This window comes from Pseudophryne corroboree, chromosome 7 (assembly GCF_028390025.1).
Source record: "Pseudophryne corroboree isolate aPseCor3 chromosome 7, aPseCor3.hap2, whole genome shotgun sequence".
Classification (NCBI taxonomy): domain Eukaryota; kingdom Metazoa; phylum Chordata; class Amphibia; order Anura; family Myobatrachidae; genus Pseudophryne; species Pseudophryne corroboree.
Window position 1 is genome coordinate 28,910,876 of NC_086450.1, and position 23,385 is coordinate 28,934,260.

A 23,385-nucleotide genomic window follows, 5' to 3' on the forward strand; every position below is an offset into this window, starting at 1 on the left:
CTCCACACCTGCACTGTCTATACAGCCCCAGCCAGCCCCTTCCTGTCTCTCCACACCTGTACTGTCTATACAGCCCCCTCTTGTCTCTCCACACCTGCACTGTCTATACAGCCCCAGCCAGCCCCTTCCTGTCTCTCCACACCTGTACTGTCTATACAGCCCCCTCTTGTCTCTCCACACCTGCACTGTCTATACAGCCCCAGCCAGCCCCCTCCTGTCTCTCCACACCTGCACTGTCTATACAGTCCCAGCCAGCCCCCTCCTGTCTCTCCACACCTGCACTGTCTATACAGCCCCAGCCAGCCCCCTCCTGTCTCTCCACACCTGCACTGTCTATACAGCCCCAGCCAGCCCCCTCCTGTCTCTCCAGCCCTGCACTGTCTATACAGCCCCAGCCAGCACCCTCCTGTCTCTCCAGCCCTGCTCTGTCTATACAGCCCCAGCCAGCCCCCTCCTGTCTCTCCACACCTGCAGTGTCTATACAGCCCCAGCCAGCCCCCTCCTGTCTCTCCACACCTGTACTGTCTATACAGCCCCCTCTTGTCTCTCCACACCTGCACTGTCTATACAGCCCCAGCCAGCCCCCTCCTGTCTCTCCACACCTGCACTGTCTATACAGTCCCAGCCAGCCCCCTCCTGTCTCTCCACACCTGCACTGTCTATACAGTCCCAGCCAGCCCCCTCCTGTCTCTCCACACCTGCACTGTCTATACAGCCCCAGCCAGCCCCCTCCTGTCTCTCCAGCCCTGCACCTTCTATACAGCCCCAGCCAGCCCCCTCCTGTCTCTCCACACCTGCACTGTCTCTACAGCACCCTCTTGTCTCTCCACACCTGCACTGTCTATACAGCCCCCTTCTGTCTCTCCACACCTGCACCATCTATACAGCCCCAGCCAGCCCCCTCCTGTCTCTCCACACCTGCACCATCTATACAGCCCCAGCCAGCCCCCTCCTGTCTCTCCACACCTCCACCATCTATACAGCCCCAGCCAGCCCCCTCCTGTCTCTCCACACCTGCACCATCTATACAGCCCCAGCCAGCCCCCTCCTATCTCTCCACACCTGCACCATCTATACAGCCCCAGCCAGCACCCTCCTGTCTCTCCAGCCCTGCTCTGTCTATACAGCCCCAGCCAGCCCCCTCCTGTCTCTCCAGCCCTGCACTGTCTATACAGCCCCAGCCAGCCCCCTCCTGTCTCTCCACACCTGCACTGTCTATACAGCCCTAGCCAGCCCCCTCCTGTCTCTCCACACCTGCACTGTCTATACAGCCCCAGCCAGCCCCCTCCTGTCTCTCCACACCTGCACTGTCTATACAGCCCCCTCCTGTCTCTCCACACCTGCACCATCTATACAGCCCCAGCCAGCCCCCTCCTGTCTCTCCACTCCTGCACCATCTATACAGCCCCAGCCAGCCCCCTCCTGTCTCTCCACACATGCACTGTCTATACAGCCCCAGCCAGCCCCCTCCTGTCTCTCCACATCTGCACTGTCTATACAGCCCCAGCAAGCCCCCTCCTGTCTCTCCACACCAGCACCATCTATACAGCCCCAGCCAGCCCCCCTCCTGTCTCTCCACACCTGCACCATCTATACAGCCCCAGCCAGTCCCCTCCTGTCTCTCCACACCTGCACCATCTATACAGCCCCAGCCAGCCCCCTCCTGTCTCTCCACACCTGCACCATCTATACAGCCCCAGCCAGCCCCCTCCTGTCTCTCCACACCTGCACTGTCTATACAGCCCCAGCCAGCCCCCTCCTGTCTCTCCACACCTGCACCATCTATACAGCCCCATCCAGCACCCTCCTGTCTCTCCACACCTGCACTGTCTATACAGTCCCAGCCAGCCCCCTACTGTCTCTCCACACCTGCACTGTCTATACAGCCCCAGCCAGCCCCCTACTGTCTCTCCACACCTGCACTGTCTATACAGCCGCAGCCAGCCCCCTCCTGTCTATCCACACCTGCACTGTCTACACAGCACCAGCCAGCCCCCTCCTGTCTCTCCAGCCCTGCACTGTCTATACAGCCCCAGCCAGCCCCCTCCTGTCTCTCCACACCTGCACTGCCTATACATCCCCAGCCAGCCCCTCCTGCCTCTCCACACCTGCACTGTCTATACAGCCCCAGCCAGCCCCTCCTGTCTATCCACACCTGCACTGTATATACAGCCCCAGCCAGCCCCCTCCTGTCTCTCCACACCTGCACTGTCTATACAGCCCCAGCCAGCCCCCCCTTTCTCTCCACACCTGCACCATCTATACAGCCCCCTCCTGTCTCTCCACACCTGCACTGTCTATACAGCCCCAGCTAGCACCTCCTGTCTCTCCACACCTACACTGTCTATACAGCCCCAGCCAGCACCTCCTGTCTCTCCACACCTGCACTGTCTATACAGTCCCAGCCAGCCCCCTCCTGTCTCTCCAGCCCTGCACTGTCTATACAGCCCCAGCCAGCCCCTCCTGTCTCTCCACACCTGCACTGTCTATACAGTCCCAGCCAGGCCCCTCCTGTCTCTCCACAAATGCACTGTCTATACAGCCCCAGCCAGCCCCCTTCTGTCTCTCCAGCTTGCACTGTCTATACAGCCCCAGCCAGCACCCTCCTATCTCTCCAGCCCTGCTCTGTCTATACAGCCCCAGCCAGCCCCCTCCTGTCTCTCCACACCTGCACTGTCTATACAGCCCCAGCCAGCCCCCTCCTGTCTCTCCACACCTGTACTGTCTATAAAGCCCCAGCCAGCCCCCTACTGTCTCTCCACACCTGCACTGTCTATACAGTCCCAGCCAGGCCCCTCCTGTCTCTCCACACCTGCACTGTCTATACAGCCCCAGCCAGCCCCCTTCTGTCTCTCCAGCTTGCACTGTCTATACAGCCCCAGCCAGCACCCTCCTATCTCTCCAGCCCTGCTCTGTCTATACAGCCCCAGCCAGCCCCCTCCTGTCTCTCCACACCTGCACTGTCTATACAGCCCCAGCCAGCCCCCTCCTGTCTCTCCACACCTGTACTGTCTATACAGCCCCAGCCAGCCCCCTACTGTCTCTCCACACCTGCACTGTCTATACAGCCCCAGCCAGCCCCCTACTGTCTCTCCACACCTGCACTGTCTATACAGCCCCAGCCAGCCCCTACTGTCTCTCCACACCTGCACTGTCTATACAGCCCTAGCCAGCCCCCTCCTGTCTCTCCACACCTGCACTGTCTATACAGTCCCAGCCAGCCCCCTCCTGTCTATCCACACCTGCACTGTCTATATAGCCCCCTTCTGTCTCTCCACACCTGCACCATCTATACAGCCCCAGCAAGCCCCCTCCTGTCTCTCCACACCTGCACCATCTATACAGCCCCAGCCAGCCCCCTCCTGTCTCTCCACACCTGCACTGTCTATACAGCCCCAGCCAGCCCCCTCCTGTCTCTCCACACCAGCACCATCTATACAGCCGCAGCCAGCCCCCTCCTGTCTCTCCACACCTGCACCATCTATACAGCCCCAGCCAGCCCCCTTCTGTCTCTCCACACCTGCACGATCTATACAGCCCCAGACAGCCCCCTCCTGTCTCTCCACACCTGCAACATCTATACATCCCCAGCCAGCACCCTCCTGTCTCTCCACACCTGCACTGTCTATACAATCCCAGCCAGCCCCCTCCTGTCTCTCCACACCTGCACCATCTATACAGACCCAGCCAGACCCCTACTGTCTCTCCACACCTGCACTGTCTATACAGCCCCAGCCAGCCCCCTACTGTCTCTCCACACCTGCACTGTCTATACAGCCACAGCCAGCCCCCTCCTGTCTATCCACACCTGCACTGTCTATACAGCCCCAGCCAGCCCCCTCCTGTCTCTCCAGCCCTGCACTGTCTATACAGCCCCAGCCATCCCCCTTCTGTCCCTCCAGCCCTGCACTGTCTATACAGCCCCAGCCAGCACCCTCCTGTCTCTCCAGCCCTGCACTGTCTATACAGCCCCAGCCAGCCCCCTTCTGTCCCTCCAGCCCTGCACTGTCTATACAGCCCCAGCCAGCCCCCTCCTGTCTCTCCACACCTGCTCTGTCTATACAGCCCCAGCCAGCCCCCTCCTGTCTCTTCACACCTGCACTGTCTTAGTGATGAGCGGATTCGGTTTTACTCGGTTGACTGTCTATACAGCCCCCTCGTGTCTCTCCACACCTGCACTGTCTATACATCCCCAGCCAGCCCCTCCTGCCTCACCACACCTGCACCATCTATACAGCCCCAGCCAACCCCTCCTGTCTATCCACACCTGCACTGTCTATACAGCCCCAGCCAGCTGTCAAAGTCAGAAAAATATCACGATGCACACTGCCATATTTGCACCTCATACAGGTCCGCGCTGCGCATGCGTGCGCTCTCCCGTGCGTGCGCATACTCGCTGTTGCGGGCACCCGCGGGCGCGCAGTATGTGCATTTACGGTAGAGTTCATGTGTTCGTAGCGTGCGACTCAATCGTTACATATTTTCACTATATAATGTATTTTGTAGATTATGGTCCCTTTGATAGAATCTGAAAGTTTAGTTAATGTAGCATGTTCATGGACAGAGAAATCCCTCTTTGTTTGATACGAAGGGTCAGACAGGAGTAATACAGTGGTGTTTAGTATCCATCGGAAGAATATTTAATTAGCAATATTCCGGAGTTGGTTTGAAGCGAATTAATCGCTCGTGCGAATAGTTATGGACATAAGAAGTTTATGTCCATTTACTATTATTTGCACTTACTTATCCATGCGGCGGGAAACCTAGTTTCCCACCCACCTGAGCAGTTGGAAATCGTCACAGCCCACCTGTATGAATCAACCTATGACCTTTTGTTATAATGCGAGGAGGAATTCCTGTGTCCAATGAACAATGAGATTGTAGGGACCATTGAATTGTATTGTGTGTGGGGCATAAATAGACAAGCCGATCACATCCAGCTCTCACTCTTCAACGGTTCTCATTGCTGAAAATCGGGAGCTGGATGTCCAGAGGCGCATGAGATCGTTCCCCTTTGTGCGTAAGTTTTCTCCGCAATCACATTGTCTTTCTTGTTATTATGGGCCATATCTCTCTCTCTCTCTCTTCTCTTTCTCTCGTATTCTCTTAATCGTAATAGTATTGTATTGTATTTCCTGTGTAGTTACCTGGTTAGTTAGTCTATGTTATATTGTAGTGTGTGACTTGTACTGTATTATTTCTTTTTGCAAGTATAACATTCATATAAGGCGTTAGACCCTAAGCCCGGTAGTTGTGTATTTATTATAGTGTTAAGTATTCACAGAGCGTCGGTGACGCTCAAACAGCTTTTAAGTTAATAAGGTTACACTGTGTTGCATCTACACCCTATCTCTACACTAAGGTTTTACTGCATATTACATTGTTTATGGTTTAGATATAAAGGTTTAACATAGTGAGCGTCTGCGCCGCTGGTGATCTCCTCGTGGTCCCGAGCGTCCGCTACGCTATAGCGAACCATTACGTTAGTCGGCAGCCAATAGCGTGCCTGCCTGTGATCTCTTGGCCGTGAGCGAACGTGACGCTTGAGCGTCTCGACCTCGGCTAAGCGATTGCTACGCAACGTGCGTACCCTTACGGTACTCCATACGTCAATAGCGTACAGTGTTCTTAGGCCTCTTAAAGGGTTTTAAATAAGATAAATATTTAGCTTTATCAATTGGCGGCTCGTCCTGTCCTTCACATATCTCTGCTAGGTAATTTCAGCAGACATTATCCATCAGCAAAGGGCGGGAGATCATATTCTTCGCAGTGCTGACGGGATAAGCGTCTGCTTCGCTTAGTAAAGGGTGCTGAAGGAATCCGGAACCGGAGGTAAGAACAACACACTAGTGTCTTTTAAAACTGTTTATTTCTGTCTTGCGTACACACGCACATATCTGCATTTCTTTTTCATTCGTGTATTTTCATATCACTCTCCTGTTTGCCATTTTATAATTGATAAACGTGCTAAAAGAGATTTGTCGCTATTTCATAGTTAAAGTGTAAAAGTAATGCGTTAAGGGATAAAGTGTAAAGCACACACGCAGCTCTACCTAAAGAGACAAGGAGAGATTGGTGTGGGGTTCAGTAGAGGATCGAGGATCATCTACATTGATAAACGTGTTCGTTGTGTTACGGTGGACATTGGTTTTGTGTACACGTGTCTCTAACAAAGGGCTGAGACTCGCGTACGCAAAGGCCGACGCACGCAGCGTAAATTACGCAACGGAGCGTCTGGGTACGCCCACGTAACTCAAGTCACACGATAGTGTTGATTTTCAACAGGCGATAAATAGCGCAACAGGCGATAAATAGCGCAACAGGCGATAAATAGCACAACAGGCGATAAATAGCGCAAAACGCGATAAATAGCGCAAATCTATTTTTAAATCCGAAATTTAAATTAACAGATCCTTCTCCAAATTTACAACACATCTGGTCTAAAGAAAAATTTCTGCGCAGAAATAGAAATAGAAACAAAAGTGTACATGTGATGAGTGAGTGTTTTTAAGTTTTACAATTTTGGGGATTGAACCACAGAAATCATCGAGTTCTCGTGAAGTACATACGTGTAAGTGACATACATGGTGGCTAGGGAGGCATCCCTGGTTAAACATATAAAGAGCATTAGAGAGTAGCAGACCAGGAGGTCATACTGTAACAGACCAGGAGGTCAGACCAGGAGGTCGCATAACAGACCAGGAGGTCCAGGTACAGCAGACAAGGAAGTCCGCTATAGAGTCAAGTAGCCCAACACCAAGAAGGGTTGGAGCGTAACCCATATAGGCCATAAAGCTCAGGCTGAAGGAATTCGCAGCTGCTGAATGTCGATTCCACTGGTCGCTCCGTACATAAGATTAGTTGCTTATGTACTGAACGATTGTACCGCACGTAATTGTGTGCATTAGTTAGTCTGACCAGTACCATTTGTGTACGAACCCGGTCATAAACACTATTTGTACATTCCGACGTGATTTGTGTAATTTTTTATTTTTTAAAAGGGAAGTTCGCTGGTCACTCAGGAATTATCCAACAACCCCACAGTTACTGGAAAGGGTTAATGCTCTGCGGATCACACCCACATGTTCCAGTAAACGAAGGTTCATAGGGGCCCTGGGTCGAGTACGCCAGCACTATATCAGTGTGTGGGCGTATTGGTCGGCGTGGGCGAGTGAGTGGGGTGCTCGGTAAACCACCACCGTCAACCTATCGTGAATATTTTGGTTTTTTGTAAGGGTTCGCTGAAGACCCTGATATAAAGGTCAGAGGTAGAGCAAGCAACACCTGCAAATTATGGGGGCCAGTTGTTCAGGAAGGGGGCGATCAACCTCGGTTCGGGTTGATTCTATAAACCGACCAATCGGGTCGGCAAGGTACGTAATGTGTGAAAAATACGGCTCACACACAGAAGTTTTATGTGATGAATGGGAGAGAATGACAATGCATGACGGGGAGAAATTCCCAAGAGTAGGTAGCTTCAGCCCAGAAGTGTTAATGAATTTAAGGAGGAGGATATGTCTCATTAAATCAACAAAGAGACGAATCAAACATTATGATTATTTGCAGCTATGGCAACAGGAGGGTGAAATACAGAGAGGATTGGCTCTGGCGGCGGGATCTAATCCTATCAAGAAACTGATAGCCACGGCCCCGCCGCCACCATACATATCAGGAGAGAAATTTGTTGCGGAGAATGACGCATCAGGGGGTAACAAACAGGCACTTAGCAACTGTATAAATGTTAAGGATAATGTTAATAAGTTAACCAATGCAAGTATTAACCCGTGCAAGTTGTACCCTGTTTTGAACTTTCCCCAGGAGTGTGATCAAGAGGACGAATCGGCAACAATATCGGCGCTCTCTCTAGCAGCCACCATATCAGAAACAACAGTAGGCACGGCCCAACCCATAAGATTAGTAACAAAGCCCCCTAGCGGAGGGACAGGTGAGGTCGTATCAACGAGTAAGTACGGCACCATACACTATGCTGAAACCATTTCACCACAGACTGTAGAATCTACACAGAATGATGTTGTTAAACTTGCTCCCGTGAGGGTAATAGCTGTTCCAAATGGGAAAACGGACACTACAGGAGTCACTCCTATCAGGAACATTGCCATGTACAGCCCGTTTTCCCGAATGGAATTAAGAACCATAGTGTCTGAATTCCCTGATCCTAGAAAAGACTTAGTTGCTAGCCAGAAATACATCAGAGACCTAGGGAACACTTTAGAGCCCAATAACAAAGACTGGCAGATATTGCTGAGGGCATGTTTACCCTCCAATGTTGACGCAGCTCAATTCTTAGCTGACTGTGGACTGGATCAGGATGTACCTCTTACAGATGTGTACAACAAAGATAATGTAAAAAGGATAAATTTACAGTTAAAGGAGTATTTCCCAGCTGTAGCCAAATGGAATAGAATTTTTTCCATTAAACAAAAAGAGTCAGAAACAGCTGCTGATTATTTTCACCGGGCATTATTAGAAATGGCAAAATACACTGGCATAGAGGACATTAGGACCAATGCAAATCATCAAGAAGTAGCAGTATCTGTGCTAATGGATGGTTTAAAAGAAGCATTAAAGACAAGGGTACAGACCACGCAACCATGTTGGCGAGGTCTGTCAGTGGCTACTTTGAGAGAGGCTGCTATTGATCACGACCGGAATATCACCAGACACAGGGAGTCACAAGGTGATAAGTTAATGACCGTAAGTATACAGGCCCTGACCACAAAGCAGCCTTTGTATAGATCACCAAACCCTGTGGGTAAGTCAAATGTGGTAACATGTTATTTTTGTCATAAACAGGGACACATAGCACGAGACTGTAGAGCGAAAAATTCACAAAGATCATACCAACCCCCTAGACAACGACATGACACACGAAATTGGGATCAGGGTCCACAGAGACGGAGTTATGAGCCACATACAGGAGAAACAAAAAGATATCCCCCAACAGGAGACTGGCAAACTCCTGGCAGTTCCCATTTAACCCCTTCACAAGTAGTTGCTGCCAGCGGGATTCAGGGAGGTCACCATACCCAATAGGGGTGTGGCCATACCTGGAATCTGCAGCCAGTAAAATTGATTGCAAATCTTGGAAGTGAACCCGAAATTGCAATCAATGTAGCTGGTAAATCATTAAACTTTCTTGTAGATACAGGGGCGGCCAAATCAGTGATAAATTCGACAGTGGGCATGAGAACCACTGGTAAGACAATTCCAGCCATAGGGGTAACAGGAGTAGTCCAGCACTACCCTGTTAGCAAACCAGCCGAGATTACAATAGGGCCTTTACATACCAAGCATTCCTTTTTGCTGGCTGCATCGGCACCGACTAATCTCCTGGGAAGAGACTTATTGTATAAAATGGGGTGCGTCATTTATTGTACTCCTGAAGGTGTATTCTTGGACATACCTGAGAATCACGCTCAGGAAGTGCGAGACATGTTAGACTCCCCATCAAAATTAATGTCACATACCATTATGACAAATAGGACTCCATCCCAAGTAGAAGAAATGACATCCCAGATACCAGAGTCACTTTGGACAAAAGATGGACAGGACACTGGATTAATGGCAAACGTAGCTCCGGTAGTTGTACAAGTAAAAGATGGTAGGATAGCTCCAAAAATCCCACAGTACCCTCTGAAGCCAGAGGTGGAGTTAGGAGTTTACCCAGTAATAGAGCGCTTGCTACAACAGGGCATTCTGGTAAGAACGTCCAGCACTGCCAATAGTCCCATCTTCCCTGTTAAAAAGAGTGGGGGGAGGGGTTACCGGCTAGTGCAGGATCTAAGGGGGATTAACAAAATAGTTGAGAGTCAGTTCCCCGTAGTGCCAAATCCAGCTGTCATCCTTATGCAAATCCCTCCCACTGCGAAATTTTTCACTGTTGTTGACCTCTGCTCCGCTTTCTTTTCGGTACCTCTGCACCCTGACAGCCAATATTTGTTTGCATTCACATACAGAGGAGTCCAATACACATGGACTCGATTACCACAAGGTTTCATAGACAGTCCAAGTATATTTTCCCAGGCTTTGCATGATTGTTTACAGTCTTTCCAACCAGAGAGTGGATCAGTATTAATACAGTACGTGGATGATCTACTACTGTGTTCTGATTCAGTGGAAGCATCCCTGAAGGATACGAAACAGCTCCTGTTTCATCTTTCAGACACAGGACACAAGGTTTCCAAAGACAAGTTGCAATTATGCCAAACTAAGGTAAAATATTTGGGACACTGTCTAACACAAGGACTGAGACACCTGACCGCTGATAGAATTCAAGCAATTAGAGACATGACTCTGCCACAAACCCAGCAACAGATCAGAACATTTTTAGGAATGTGTGGGTATTGCCGTAACTGGATCCCAGGGTTTTCCATTCTAGCATTACCTTTGCAGGAGATGGTCTCCTCAAACAAACCTGATCGGATTTCGCATACAGACGAGTCCGAGATGGCATTTGAGAGACTTAAACAGTGCCTAACGCAGGCACCAGCATTAGGTATGCCAGACTATGGGAAACCCTTTGAGCTGTACGGAACAGAAAGTGCTGGTTGCGCGGCAGGCGTACTAACCCAAAAGCACGGTGATGCCAGCAGGCCAGTAGCATACTACAGCGCTCAGCTAGATACGGTAGCGCGATCCCTCCCCACATGCTTGCGAAGCGTTGCTGCGATAGCATTGCTAGTAACGAAAAGCGAAGATGTAGTGCTAGGTCACAACCTCACAATTCATACACCACATGCAGTGTCAGCCTTGCTAAATTCTGCCCAAACCAGGCACGTCTCATCAGCGCGGTTTACAAGATGGGAATTGGCACTAATGGCCCCCGTAAACATCACCATAAGGAGATGCAGTGCATTAAATCCTGCAACATATCTCCCAGGTGTGCCTGGACAGGCACAAAGGGTGGAGGATGAGAGTGGTGGGGAAGGAGAATTTAATACAAAGGAGGACACACATGATTGTATGGAATATTTGACCCAAAATTTTACCGCAAGGCCTGACATCAGTGACAACCCACTGGAAGATGTAGATCTAACTTTCTACACGGACGGTAGTTGTCACAGACAGTCAGACTCGGGAGACTTGTGTACTGGATACGCAGTCGTAGATGACCAAGGCACCATAGAAGCGGAACCGCTAGGCCCACCTCACTCAGCCCAGGTTGCTGAACTGGTCGCCCTAACCAGAGCATGTGAATTGGCTAAGGGCAAATCAGCCAATATCTACACCGACTCTAGATACGCATTCGGGGTAGTCCATGATTTCGGAGCCCTATGGCGCCTCAGAAATTTCATGACGGAAGCTGGTACACCGGTAGCGCATGCAGCTCACATCAAAAGGCTTCTAACAGCGATACAGGAACCCGACAGAGTGGCTGTTATCAAGTGTAAAGCACACACATATAGCCAAGACCCAGTATCACTTGGTAACAGCCGAGCAGACGAAGCAGCTAAGTTAGCAGCTGGTACCCCCAGACAGACAGACACCACACAACTGATGGTATTTAATACCATCAACACACAGAAGTTGTGTGAGATGCAAAATTTGTGTTCCACACAGGAAAAGGCAGTCTGGAAGGCAAAGGGATATGGCCAGGAGTCCTCAGGACTCTGGACGGATGGACAAGGTAAACCGGTGGCCCCCAGAGCATATCTTCCATGTTTAGCTGAGGCAGCTCACGGGCTGACTCATCTGGGCAAGGAAGGAATGTGCAAGTTGGTAAGAGCATATTGGTGCGCCCCAGGATTTTCATCTCATGCAAGTAAGAGAGCAACGTCATGCCTTACATGCTTGAGAAAGAATATCGGAAAGGCAATACCAACAGAACCATCTCATATCCCACCTACAGGCGGTCCTTTTCAGGTAATACAGATTGACTTTATTCAATTACCCCCTTGTCGAAATTTGAAATATGTACTTGTTTGTATAGATGTATTCTCAAATTGGGTCGAAGCATTTCCTGCGGCCACAAATACCGCTATGTTTACTGCTAAGAAAATTGTGCAGGAATTTGTATGTAGATATGGTATCCCTAGAATAATTGAAAGTGATAGGGGTACCCATTTTACAGGTGATGTCTTTCAAGGAATGTGTAAGTTGATGGGAATTGATAGCAAGCTGCACACTCCATACCGTCCACAGGCGAGTGCGAAGGTGGAAAGAGTGAACAGCACTATTAAAAATAAACTGAGCAAAGTTATGGCAGAAACAGGATTGACATGGCCAGAAGCTTTACCCATTGTACTGTACAGCATCAGAACCACTCCCAGGTCCCCTCTTAATCTGTCTCCTTTTGAAATCTTGTTTGGTCGACAACCGCATGTTATGATTAACCCTCAGGATGATTTGAAGTGTAACAATGAAGTGACTGTAAAGTACTTGGTTAATATGAGTAAACAGCTAAGGAATCAAAATGACAATTTGAAGTTGGTGATTCCTGATTTACCAGATAGTAATTGTCATGACATTGAACCTGTGGATTATGTAATGATACGGAATTTTCTACGCTCAGGTTGCCTTATTGACAGATGGGAAGGACCATACCAAGTCTTATTGACTAGCACTACAGCATTGAAAGTTGCCGAGAGAGAGACTTGGGTTCATTCGTCCCATTGTAAGAAGGTTGCTGATCCAGAGAGGTCCCGTGATAAGGAACAGACGGTAGAGGAAGTTGTATCACTGGAGTGTCTGTTCCAGGAGGACTGAGGCGGCACCTGAGCATTGAGAATCACAAGATCAAAAGCAGTTGTCGATTCCCTGTTCCCTTTTATTGTTTTTCTCCACTTCCCATCCCCTCTCCCTCAAATTATTTTTTTCCCCCTTCTCATTCTTCTTCGCTTCCTCCTAAGATGGACTTGCCTCAAGAGACTGTGATCCGGATTTTCCTGTTGACCATGATGTTGACCAGAGCAGTCTGTTCCGGCGAGAGTACCATGGAGGTCGAGAGAGGTTCTGGAATGGGTTCTGATGACAGAGATGGAGGCGTAGTTTTCCGAGAACAACATAATCAACAAGCAAAGGCGAGTATCAGAAAACGATCCGATAACATAGACCATAGAAGGAATTGTGAAGGATTGTTAGCTGAAGAAAACTGTATCTGTAGGCTCTGTGACAATGTGGTTGAGGATGGGTGCATCAAGAAATGCCAATCCAGTTTTAATATCCACATGGACCGGCATCCCTTGAGTGACTATCACTCCTTAGTGGGTAGTGTGTTAAATCAAACAGATTGTTGGGTATGCTCTCAAGTACCTCAAGGTCATAGCAAATCAGGACTAGTACCATTTCCTTTAACGATAGGGGAGGTACTTGAGCTAAGTGGTGGGAGGCCGGTGGACAGGAGGTTTAATATCTCCAGTCCTCCTAGTTTGAAGCTCCACCAATATCATGTGGATAGATCCCTAATATGTTTTAACATTTCCAATCCCCGAAAGCCGGGAAATTGGGAAGTGTCATGGAGTAACCAAACCATGACCTTTTCATATAGAGCAGATAGAATGCCGACAGATACAGAGCTTATACGCCACATAGCTGGTAGTGGAAAATATTTCCGATATAGGTATACCCTAGGAAGTAGGATTACGAGAGTTGGAGAGGTATCACCAGGATACTGTGCACATATCGTACAAGCTGATACGTGTACTAGACAGATGGGAGAATTAGGGTTAGGAGATTTCACATGGAAGATGTGTAATATGGTTATGTCCTACTCCATCCCATATGTTCTCCCCGATGATGCATATTTCATATGCGGGAGGAAGGCGTATAAGTGGCTTGCCCCAAACTCTGAAGGATTGTGTTATATTGGAAAAGTACTGCCTGAAGTAATGACTGTATCACATGCCAAAATGAAAGATATACACCGTGTTGCCCAAGCTCCTTGTACTCATACCCATTACGAGCACGTAGTTAAACGGCACCTGTGTTATGATTCCTGTACTCCAGACCGGAGGAGATCTTATGGCAGGGATCTGAGTACAGGAAAACAAGCTGGTTGTGGGAGCTGGATAGCCTAGTAACCCCTGGCGCCCTAACTCCGTTGTCTCGCCCGTGTAATCAGAAATCCCCTGCGAGACTATGGTTGCTTGAGCCCATGGCAGCCGCGTTCGAAGGGCGGATTATGTCTGCCCAACCCCGATGCCCCCGCAGGTCTTAAAGGGAGACAAGGGGAAGTCCGAGACAGGGTGATAACAAGGGGCCCTCTGACTAAGCAACCAGGCCAGGGGTTACAAGCTAACTAACTAAATCAAAAGGTATGTGCGGACTAGCCGCCAGGAAAAAGGACAACCAAAGATCCACTGATCCGACACTCCTATCCGGCACCGCCGGACACCAGAGTGGATCCGTGGAAGCGGAATCCTCCGCAAAGCTCCAGAACACAATTAAACAAAATAATAAACAGAAGCGGACAAGCCGCAACACACGGCTGCGCCGCGACTCACGACACCACCAGATGTTAAAGGTGCTCGGTCAGACTCCAGGAACAGATGGTAACTTCCGAGTACAGGATCTCTGAGGACAGGAACAACCAAAAGGACCGGGACTGGGAACTCTCTGCAGCAGACACCAGCAAACAGGAAGCTATCACCGGCGTCTGTAAGAAGTCCTGAGGGTGCCTTTATTCAGGCACCCTCCAATCAAGATCCAGACAGGACAATCAAATAGAAATGCCGTGCAGCTTGCATGCTGCACGGCCAACACATAATCAGGGTAATGAGAATAGACCCAGCAACGGGGAACGCGGCTGAACGTGGCGTCCCCGTTGCTAAGGTCAGAGCGGCTCCGTGCGCCCGGCGTCTTAGCGTTGCCAGGGAGCCGGCGGCTGAACGCGCACGGCGTCCCTGGTTGCTAGGCGCCGGGCCGCACGGCCGAGCGGACCCCGGCGCCTAACAGTACCCCCCCCTTGAGGAGGGGTCAAGGAACCCCTAAAGCCAGGTTTCCGAGGAAATTCACGAAAAAATGCTTTTTTGAGCTTTGGGGCATGAAGGTCTTCATCCAGGACCCACGACCTTTCCTCTGGCCCATAACCTCTCCAATGCACCAAAAAATAAAGCCGACCCCGGGACAACTTGGAATCGAGAACCTTCTCAACCAAGAACTCTTGCTGACCCTGTACATTAACTGATGATCTCCCCTGAGATTTTTTACGAGGAAATCTGCTGGACGAAACATATGGTTTAAGCAATGAGCAATGGAAGGTATTTCCGATCCGTAAAGTTTTTGGTAAACGTAACCGGAAAGCAACTGGATTGACTTTTTTGATAATGAGAAATGGTCCAATAAATCTAGGACCCAATCTGGCTGAGGTTTGTCGAAGTTTGATGTTGCGAGTCGACAACCACACCCTGTCTCCTACTTTAAAAGTGCACGGCCGCCGGAGCCTGTCAGAAAAATTTTTTTCCCGGAAAGCTGCTTTTCTGAGAGCCAGGTGCACTTTTTTCCAAATAAGTTTAAGATGAGAGGTCAGGGCCAGAGAGGAGACAGAGGAATGTTGAAAAAATGAATTAGCTCTGGGGTGGAAACCAAAAACTGCAAAAAATGGAGACACATTGGTGGAGGAATGACAGGCATTATTATAAGCAAACTCCGCCAATGGAAGAAACTCAGACCAGTCATTTTGGAATTTGGCCGAGTACAAACGCAAATATTGTTTTAGAGATTGGTTAACTCGCTCAGTCTGTCCATTGGATTGTGGATGATAGCAGGAGGTTAAAGATAATTTCATTTTTAACGAAGCACAAAAAGACCTCCAAAATTGCGCAATGAATTGTGGACCCCTGTCAGAAACAATATCAGTGGGTAACCCATGGAGTCTGAAAACATGACGGAGGAACAAGACTGCCAATCCCTGGGCAGATGGCAATCGGGGAAGAGCAATAAAATGGGCCATCTTGCTAAAACGGTCCACTACCACCCATATGACTCGGCATCCGGCTGACAGAGGGAGATCCACCACAAAATCCATGGAGATATGCGACCATGGCCTAAGAGGAACTTTCAAGGGCATAAGTTGACCAATAGGCAAAGAACGGGGAACTTTATGCTGTGCACAGACCTGACACGAAAAAACAAACTCTTTAATGTCTTTGGAAAGACCAGGCCACCATACTGAGCGGGATACTAATTCCAAAGTCTTAGCGATTCCCGGATGCCCTGCAACTTTGCTATCATGAAATTCCGCCAAAACAGTTGCTCTCAAAAACTCAGGAACAAAAAGACGACTAGCAGGAGTATTTCCCGGAGCTTGATGTTGAAGCAGTTTTAATTGGGAAAATACATCCTGTGTGAGACCTGCCTGAATGACTGAAGGCGGAAGTATGGGAGTAACAGGACTGTTGTCTTGAACCGGAAGGAAACTGCGTGACAGGGCATCTGCCTTGGTATTCTTGGAACCTGGTCTGAAGGTGATAATGAATTTGAAACGAGTAAAAAATAAAGCCCAACGAGCCTGTCGGGCATTCAGTCGTTTAGCCGATTCAATGTATTGAAGATTTTTGTGATCAGTCAAAACTGAAATGGTGTGGGTAGCTCCTTCAAGCCAATGTCTCCACTCCTCGAAAGCCCATTTAATAGCCAGCAATTCCCGGTTACCAACATCGTAGTTGGATTCTGCAGATGAGAATTTCCTGGACATAAAGGCACAAGGATGTAACTCAAGGGAATCTGGATCCTTCTGAGAAAGGATAGCCCCTACTCCAACCTCCGAGGCATCCACCTCAACAATGAAAGGTAATTCTGGGTTGGGATGTCTAAGGACAGGGGCTGAGACAAAGGCTTGTTTCAAGGCCTGAAAAGATAACTCCGCTTCACATGACCAATTGGTAGGATCTGCTCCCTTCTTAGTAAGTGCCACAATGGGAGCAACTAGGTCAGAGAAAGAGTGAATAAATCTTCTATAGTAGTTTGCAAACCCTAAAAAGCGCTGAATTGCTTTTAAATTGGTGGGTTGCGCCCAACTAAGGATGGCTTGGAGCTTTTTTGGTTCCATTCGGAATCCCCGAGGGGAAATAATGTACCCTAAAAAGGATACTTCCGTGACATGAAATTCACACTTCTCCAGCTTGGCATATAAGTGATTTTCACGTAATCTTTTTAGCACCTGACGCACCTGGGTAACATGTTGTTCCACGGAGTCAGAATATATCAAAATATCGTCTAAATAGACCACGACGAATCTTCCCAGAAACTCACGGAGCACATCATTAATGAGATCCTGGAAAACTGCCGGAGCGTTAGATAGGCCGAATGGCATGACCAGATACTCATAGTGGCCCGACTGAGTACTAAATGCCGTTTTCCACTCATCCCCTGACCTGATTCTGATGAGGTTATATGCTCCTCTAAGATCAATCTTAGAAAAAATAACAGCCGAACGTAGCTGATCAAAGAGGACAGAGATCAGCGGCAGAGGGTAAGTATTCTTTACTGAGATCTTATTCAAAGCTCTAAAGTCAATGCAGGGTCTGAGTGAACCATCCTTCTTCTCTACGAAGAAGAAACCTGCACTTAAAGGGGATTTAGATGGCCTGATAAACCCTTTCCCAAGGCTTTCTTTCACATACTCATTCATGGCCACCGTTTCAGGACCAGACAATGCATATAACCTTCCTTTAGGCAACGTGGCACCAGGAATTAACTCAATGGCACAATCATAAGGCCTATGGGGAGGCAAAATATCCGCATTGCCCTTGGAAAACACATCAACAAAATCCTGGTATTCCCCAGGAATATGTGCGGAACTGGCGGCAGCTACTCGGATAGGAAGCGTAATACATTCTTTATCACAGATGGTACCCCATTGTAGGATCTCCCCAGACTGCCAATTAATGATGGGATTATGAAAGGCCAGCCAAGGATGACCCAGAACCACAGGAACTGCTGGACAATGGGTAAGGAAAAACTCAATTTTTTCAGAATGCAGAGCTCCCACCGAGAGCAAAACAGGAGGTGTACATAGAGAAATAACCCCATTGGATAAAGGACTCCCATCTAAACCATGCATGGTGATACACCTACCCAAGGTTAGCTGAGGAATACCTAAGGCCTTGGCCCATGTTAAATCCATAAAGTTTCCTGCAGCTCCACTGTCCACAAAAGCAGAGACCGAGGAACAGAGGCTGCCATAGGAAACTTTAGCAGGAACCAACAGTGAATTATTTGAGGAGATGAGCTGCAGACCAAAGTGAACCCCCTCACAACTCACTTGGTCAGGAAGTTTCCCAACTTGTTTGGACAACTACGGGCAAAATGTCCCTTACCTCCGCAGTATAAACACAGACCATAATTTTGCCTCCTGGTTCTTTCTTCCGGAGACAATTTGGAGAGACCAATCTGCATAGGCTCCTCTATGTCTACAGGAATGGAAGGAACCCAGGGAGAGGACCCGACAGATGCCCCTTTTTCAGCCCTCCGCTCTCTGAGCCGACGATCTATTTTAATAGATAGCTCCATGAGGTTATCGAGGGTCTCAGGAGCGGGATACTGGAGGAGACTGTCTTTTATAGATTCAGATAAGCCGAGGCGAAACTGACTGCGCAGGGCTGGGTCATTCCAGCCACAGTCGTTCGACCAACGGCGAAACTCCGTACAATAATTCTCTGCGGGATTCCTACCCTGTCTAAGAGCACGCAACTGACTTTCTGCGGACGCCTCTCTATCAGGGTCGTCATACAATAGCCCTAAAGATTTTAAAAAGGCGTCTACAGACGATAAGGCCGGATCGTCTGTCTTTAAACCAAAAGCCCAGGTCTGAGGATCCCCCTGAAGTAGAGGAATAATAATCCCAACCCGCTGAGCCTCTGTACCTGAGGTAACTGGTCTTAAACGAAAATACAGTTTGCAAGATTCTTTAAAATTAAAAAACTGTTTTCTATCCCCAGAAAAACGGTCAGGCAGATGCATTTTTGGTTCAGGGATGACCCTCGGGGAAGTCCGTAACAGATCTTCCTGTGACCTCACCCGGAGGGACAGATCCTGAACCATCTGAGTAAGTTCCTGAATCTGACTAACAAGAAGCTGGCCAGGGTTTGGCCCAACACCGGTGGGATTCATAAGGCCGACAAAAAATCTCCCAACTAAAAAGTGAAAAAATTTACTGTAAGTTTAATCTTTTCTTTTGTGGGCCGGTGATAATGTTATGATTCCTGTACTCCAGACCGGAGGAGATCTTATGGCAGGGATCTGAGTACAGGAAAACAAGCTGGTTGTGGGAGCTGGATAGCCTAGTAACCCCTGGCGCCCTAACTCCGTTGTCTCGCCCGTGTAATCAGAAATCCCCTGCGAGACTATGGTTGCTTGAGCCCATGGCAGCCGCGTTCGAAGGGCGGATTATGTCTGCCCAACCCCGATGCCCCCGCAGGTCTTAAAGGGAGACAAGGGGAAGTCCGAGACAGGGTGATAACAAGGGGCCCTCTGACTAAGCAACCAGGCCAGGGGTTACAAGCTAACTAACTAAATCAAAAGGTATGTGCGGACTAGCCGCCAGGAAAAAGGACAACCAAAGATCCACTGATCCGACACTCCTATCCGGCACCGCCGGACACCAGAGTGGATCCGTGGAAGCGGAATCCTCCGCAAAGCTCCAGAACACAATTAAACAAAATAATAAACAGAAGCGGACAAGCCGCAACACACGGCTGCGCCGCGACTCACGACACCACCAGATGTTAAAGGTGCTCGGTCAGACTCCAGGAACAGATGGTAACTTCCGAGTACAGGATCTCTGAGGACAGGAACAACCAAAAGGACCGGGACTGGGAACTCTCTGCAGCAGACACCAGCAAACAGGAAGCTATCACCGGCGTCTGTAAGAAGTCCTGAGGGTGCCTTTATTCAGGCACCCTCCAATCAAGATCCAGACAGGACAATCAAATAGAAATGCCGTGCAGCTTGCATGCTGCACGGCCAGCACATAATCAGGGTAATGAGAATAGACCCAGCAACGGGGAACGCGGCTGAACGTGGCGTCCCCGTTGCTAAGGTCAGAGCGGCTCCGTGCGCCCGGCATCTTAGCGTTGCCAGGGAGCCGGCGGCTGAACGCGCACGGCGTCCCTGGTTGCTAGGCGCCGGGCCGCACGGCCGAGCAGACCCCGGCGCCTAACAACCTGATAGAAAGAACAGAGCATCCGGCCTCTGACATGATCCATGAATCCACCGGGATTCAGTTTCTGATCGCGTTAGACATCACTCGCACCGCCAGAGGAGTGCTGAATTATAAATACATATCTGCGCTCGCAAATTTGTTAGATAATATCACAGAAATGTATGATGACACGTTTAGGTATACTGGAAGAGAACTTCAAGCTTATAAAACAGAACTAGTTCAGCATAGAATGATTCTCAATTATCTCACGGCAGTGACAGGTGGATATTGTGTCACACTGGCAACGCAGTACGGTGTGAAATGCTGCACATATATAACGAATAGTACCGAGGACCCGGTCGAGGTCATAGACCAAAAGATGGACGATATTCTCCAATTGAAGTGGGAATTTCGCAGGAGACACAATCTCACTCTTGCTGCTGTAGGTAATGAGCTGACTAGTTGGGTGTCATGGTTGAACCCGCGAAATTGGTTCTCTGGTTTAGGAGAATGGGCTCAAGGAGTCATAATGGATGTTGGGAAGTTTCTCCTATGTATCTTAGGTGTTATCATAACGATTGGCTTGATATTTAGATGCGGTCAGGCTTTAACGAAGTGTAAACGAAGTACCAGGGTGATGAGTTTAAGGAGTGAGGAAATTGTAATTCCAATGGATTTGATTTATGACCCAAATGTAGAAACAATGATGTGATGAAAATGCGATTTCTACGGTCCGTTTCTTTCACCTGTTTTTCCGTTATCTCCAAGGTAAAAAGACCCACTTGGACGAGGAATTTGATGATCCTGTATACAGACAACTGATGGATTAAAGAAGAAGTTTTGACAACCTTATACACAGATATTTGATGAACTTTGCCATAGACCCCCAGTTTCCCTAGAAATTTTAAAATTACGCTAGCCCAACACTTTTGTAAGTCTATGGACATTGACAAAGCTTTTTGCCCACACGCCTTTTGGCAAAAGCACAAAGAAGACTGCATTCAACAGACACCGAACAAGACTTCAACCGACAAATGTTCATTTACCTGACATAGAATACCACTGCATTTACCGTAATTATGTCTTTTCTTCATCTCTACAACCTTCAGGTAATTACACACATAGTCGATAGGGAATACAGGCACAGATATCAGCAATCACATATTCCCTCATTCATGTATCATCAACTAAAATGTGCTCCCCATTTTGTTACAACCACCGCCGAAGAGAGCTCGGTAAAGTTTGACAGCCCATCCACAGACCCGTACCACGGGATAAGAAGGAATTCCAATGTATACTTCGCAATACCTCGAAGCTTGATTTAAAACACGTACGGCACGATGATACATGACCCCCAAACACGGATTCATACACACATGCTTCTGCTATCTCACTAGGTCATACCCTTTTCCTACCTTCTCCTCTCCTCCCCTACCCAACCATGTAAATGTATTAACCCCTGACATATATTTTTCTCGTTTTGAAATGTTTTAGGAAGTGGCAGTTATTGTTGACTGCCAAAGGGTGGACTGTCAAAGTCAGAAAAATATCACGATGCACACTGCCATATTTGCACCTCATACAGGTCCGCGCTGCGCATGCGTGCGCTCTCCCGTGCGTGCGCATACTCGCTGTTGCGGGCACCCGCGGGCGCGCAGTATGTGCATTTACGGTAGAGTTCATGTGTTCGTAGCGTGCGACTCAATCGTTACATATTTTCACTATATAATGTATTTTGTAGATTATGGTTCCTTTGATAGAATCTGAAAGTTTAGTTAATGTAGCATGTTCATGGACAGAGAAATCCCTCTTTGTTTGATACGAAGGGTCAGACAGGAGTAATACAGTGGTGTTTAGTATCCATCGGAAGAATATTTAATTAGCAATATTCCGGTGTTGGTTTGAAGCGAATTAATCGCTCGTGCGAATAGTTATGGACATAAGAAGTTTATGTCCATTTACTATTATTTGCACTTACTTATCCATGCGGCGGGAAACCTAGTTTCCCACCCACCTGAGCAGTTGGAAATCGTCACAGCCCACCTGTATGAATCAACCTATGACCTTTTGTTATAATGCGAGGAGGAATTCCTGTGTCCAATGAACAATGAGATTGTAGGGACCATTGAATTGTATTGTGTGTGGGGCATAAATAGACAAGCCGATCACATCCAGCTCTCACTCTTCAACGGTTCTCATTGCTGAAAATCGGGAGCTGGATGTCCAGAGGCGCATGCGATCGTTCCCCTTTGTGCGTAAGTTTTCTCCGCAATCACATTGTCTTTCTTGTTATTATGGGCCATATCTCTCTCTCTTCTCTTTCTCTCGTATTCTCTTAATCGTAATAGTATTGTATTGTATTTCCTGTGTAGTTACCTGGTTAGTTAGTCTATGTTATATTGTAGTGTGTGACTTGTACTGTATTATTTCTTTTTGCAAGTATAACATTCATATAAGGCGTTAGACCCTAAGCCCGGTAGTTGTGTATTTATTATAGTGTTAAGTATTCACAGAGCGTCGTTGACGCTCAAACAGCTTTTAAGTTAATAAGGTTACACTGTGTTGCATCTACACCCTATCTCTACACTAAGGTTTTACTGCATATTACATTGTTTATGGTTTAGATATAAAGGTTTAACATAGTGAGCGTCTGCGCCGCTGGTGATCTCCTCGTGGTCCCGAGCGTCTGCTACGCTATAGCGAACCATTACGTTAGTCGGCAGCCAATAGCGTGCCTGCCTGTGATCTCTTGGCCGTGAGCGAACGTGACGCTTGAGCGTCTCGACCTCGGCTAAGCGATTGCTACGCAACGTGCGTACCCTTACGGTACTCCATACGTCAATAGCGTACAGTGTTCTTAGGCCTCTTAAAGGGTTTTAAATAAGATAAATATTTAGCTTTATCACAGCCCCCTCCTGTCTCTCCACACCTGCACTGTCTATACAGCCCCAGCCAGCCCCCTCCTGTCTCTCCACACCTGCACCATCTATACAGCCCCAGCCAGTACCTCCTGTCTCTCCACACCTGCACTGTCTATACAGTCCCAGCCAGCCCCCTCCTGTCTCTCCACACCTGCACTGTCTATACAGCCCCAGCCAGCCCCCTCCTGTCTCTCCACACCTGCACTGTCTATACAGCCCCAGCCAGCCCCTCCTGTCTCTCCACACCTGCACTGTCTATACAGTCCCAGCCAGCCCCCTCCTGTCTCTCCACACCTGTACTGTCTATACAGCCTCAGCCAGCCCCCTCCTGTCTCTCCACACCTGCACTGTCTATACAGCCCC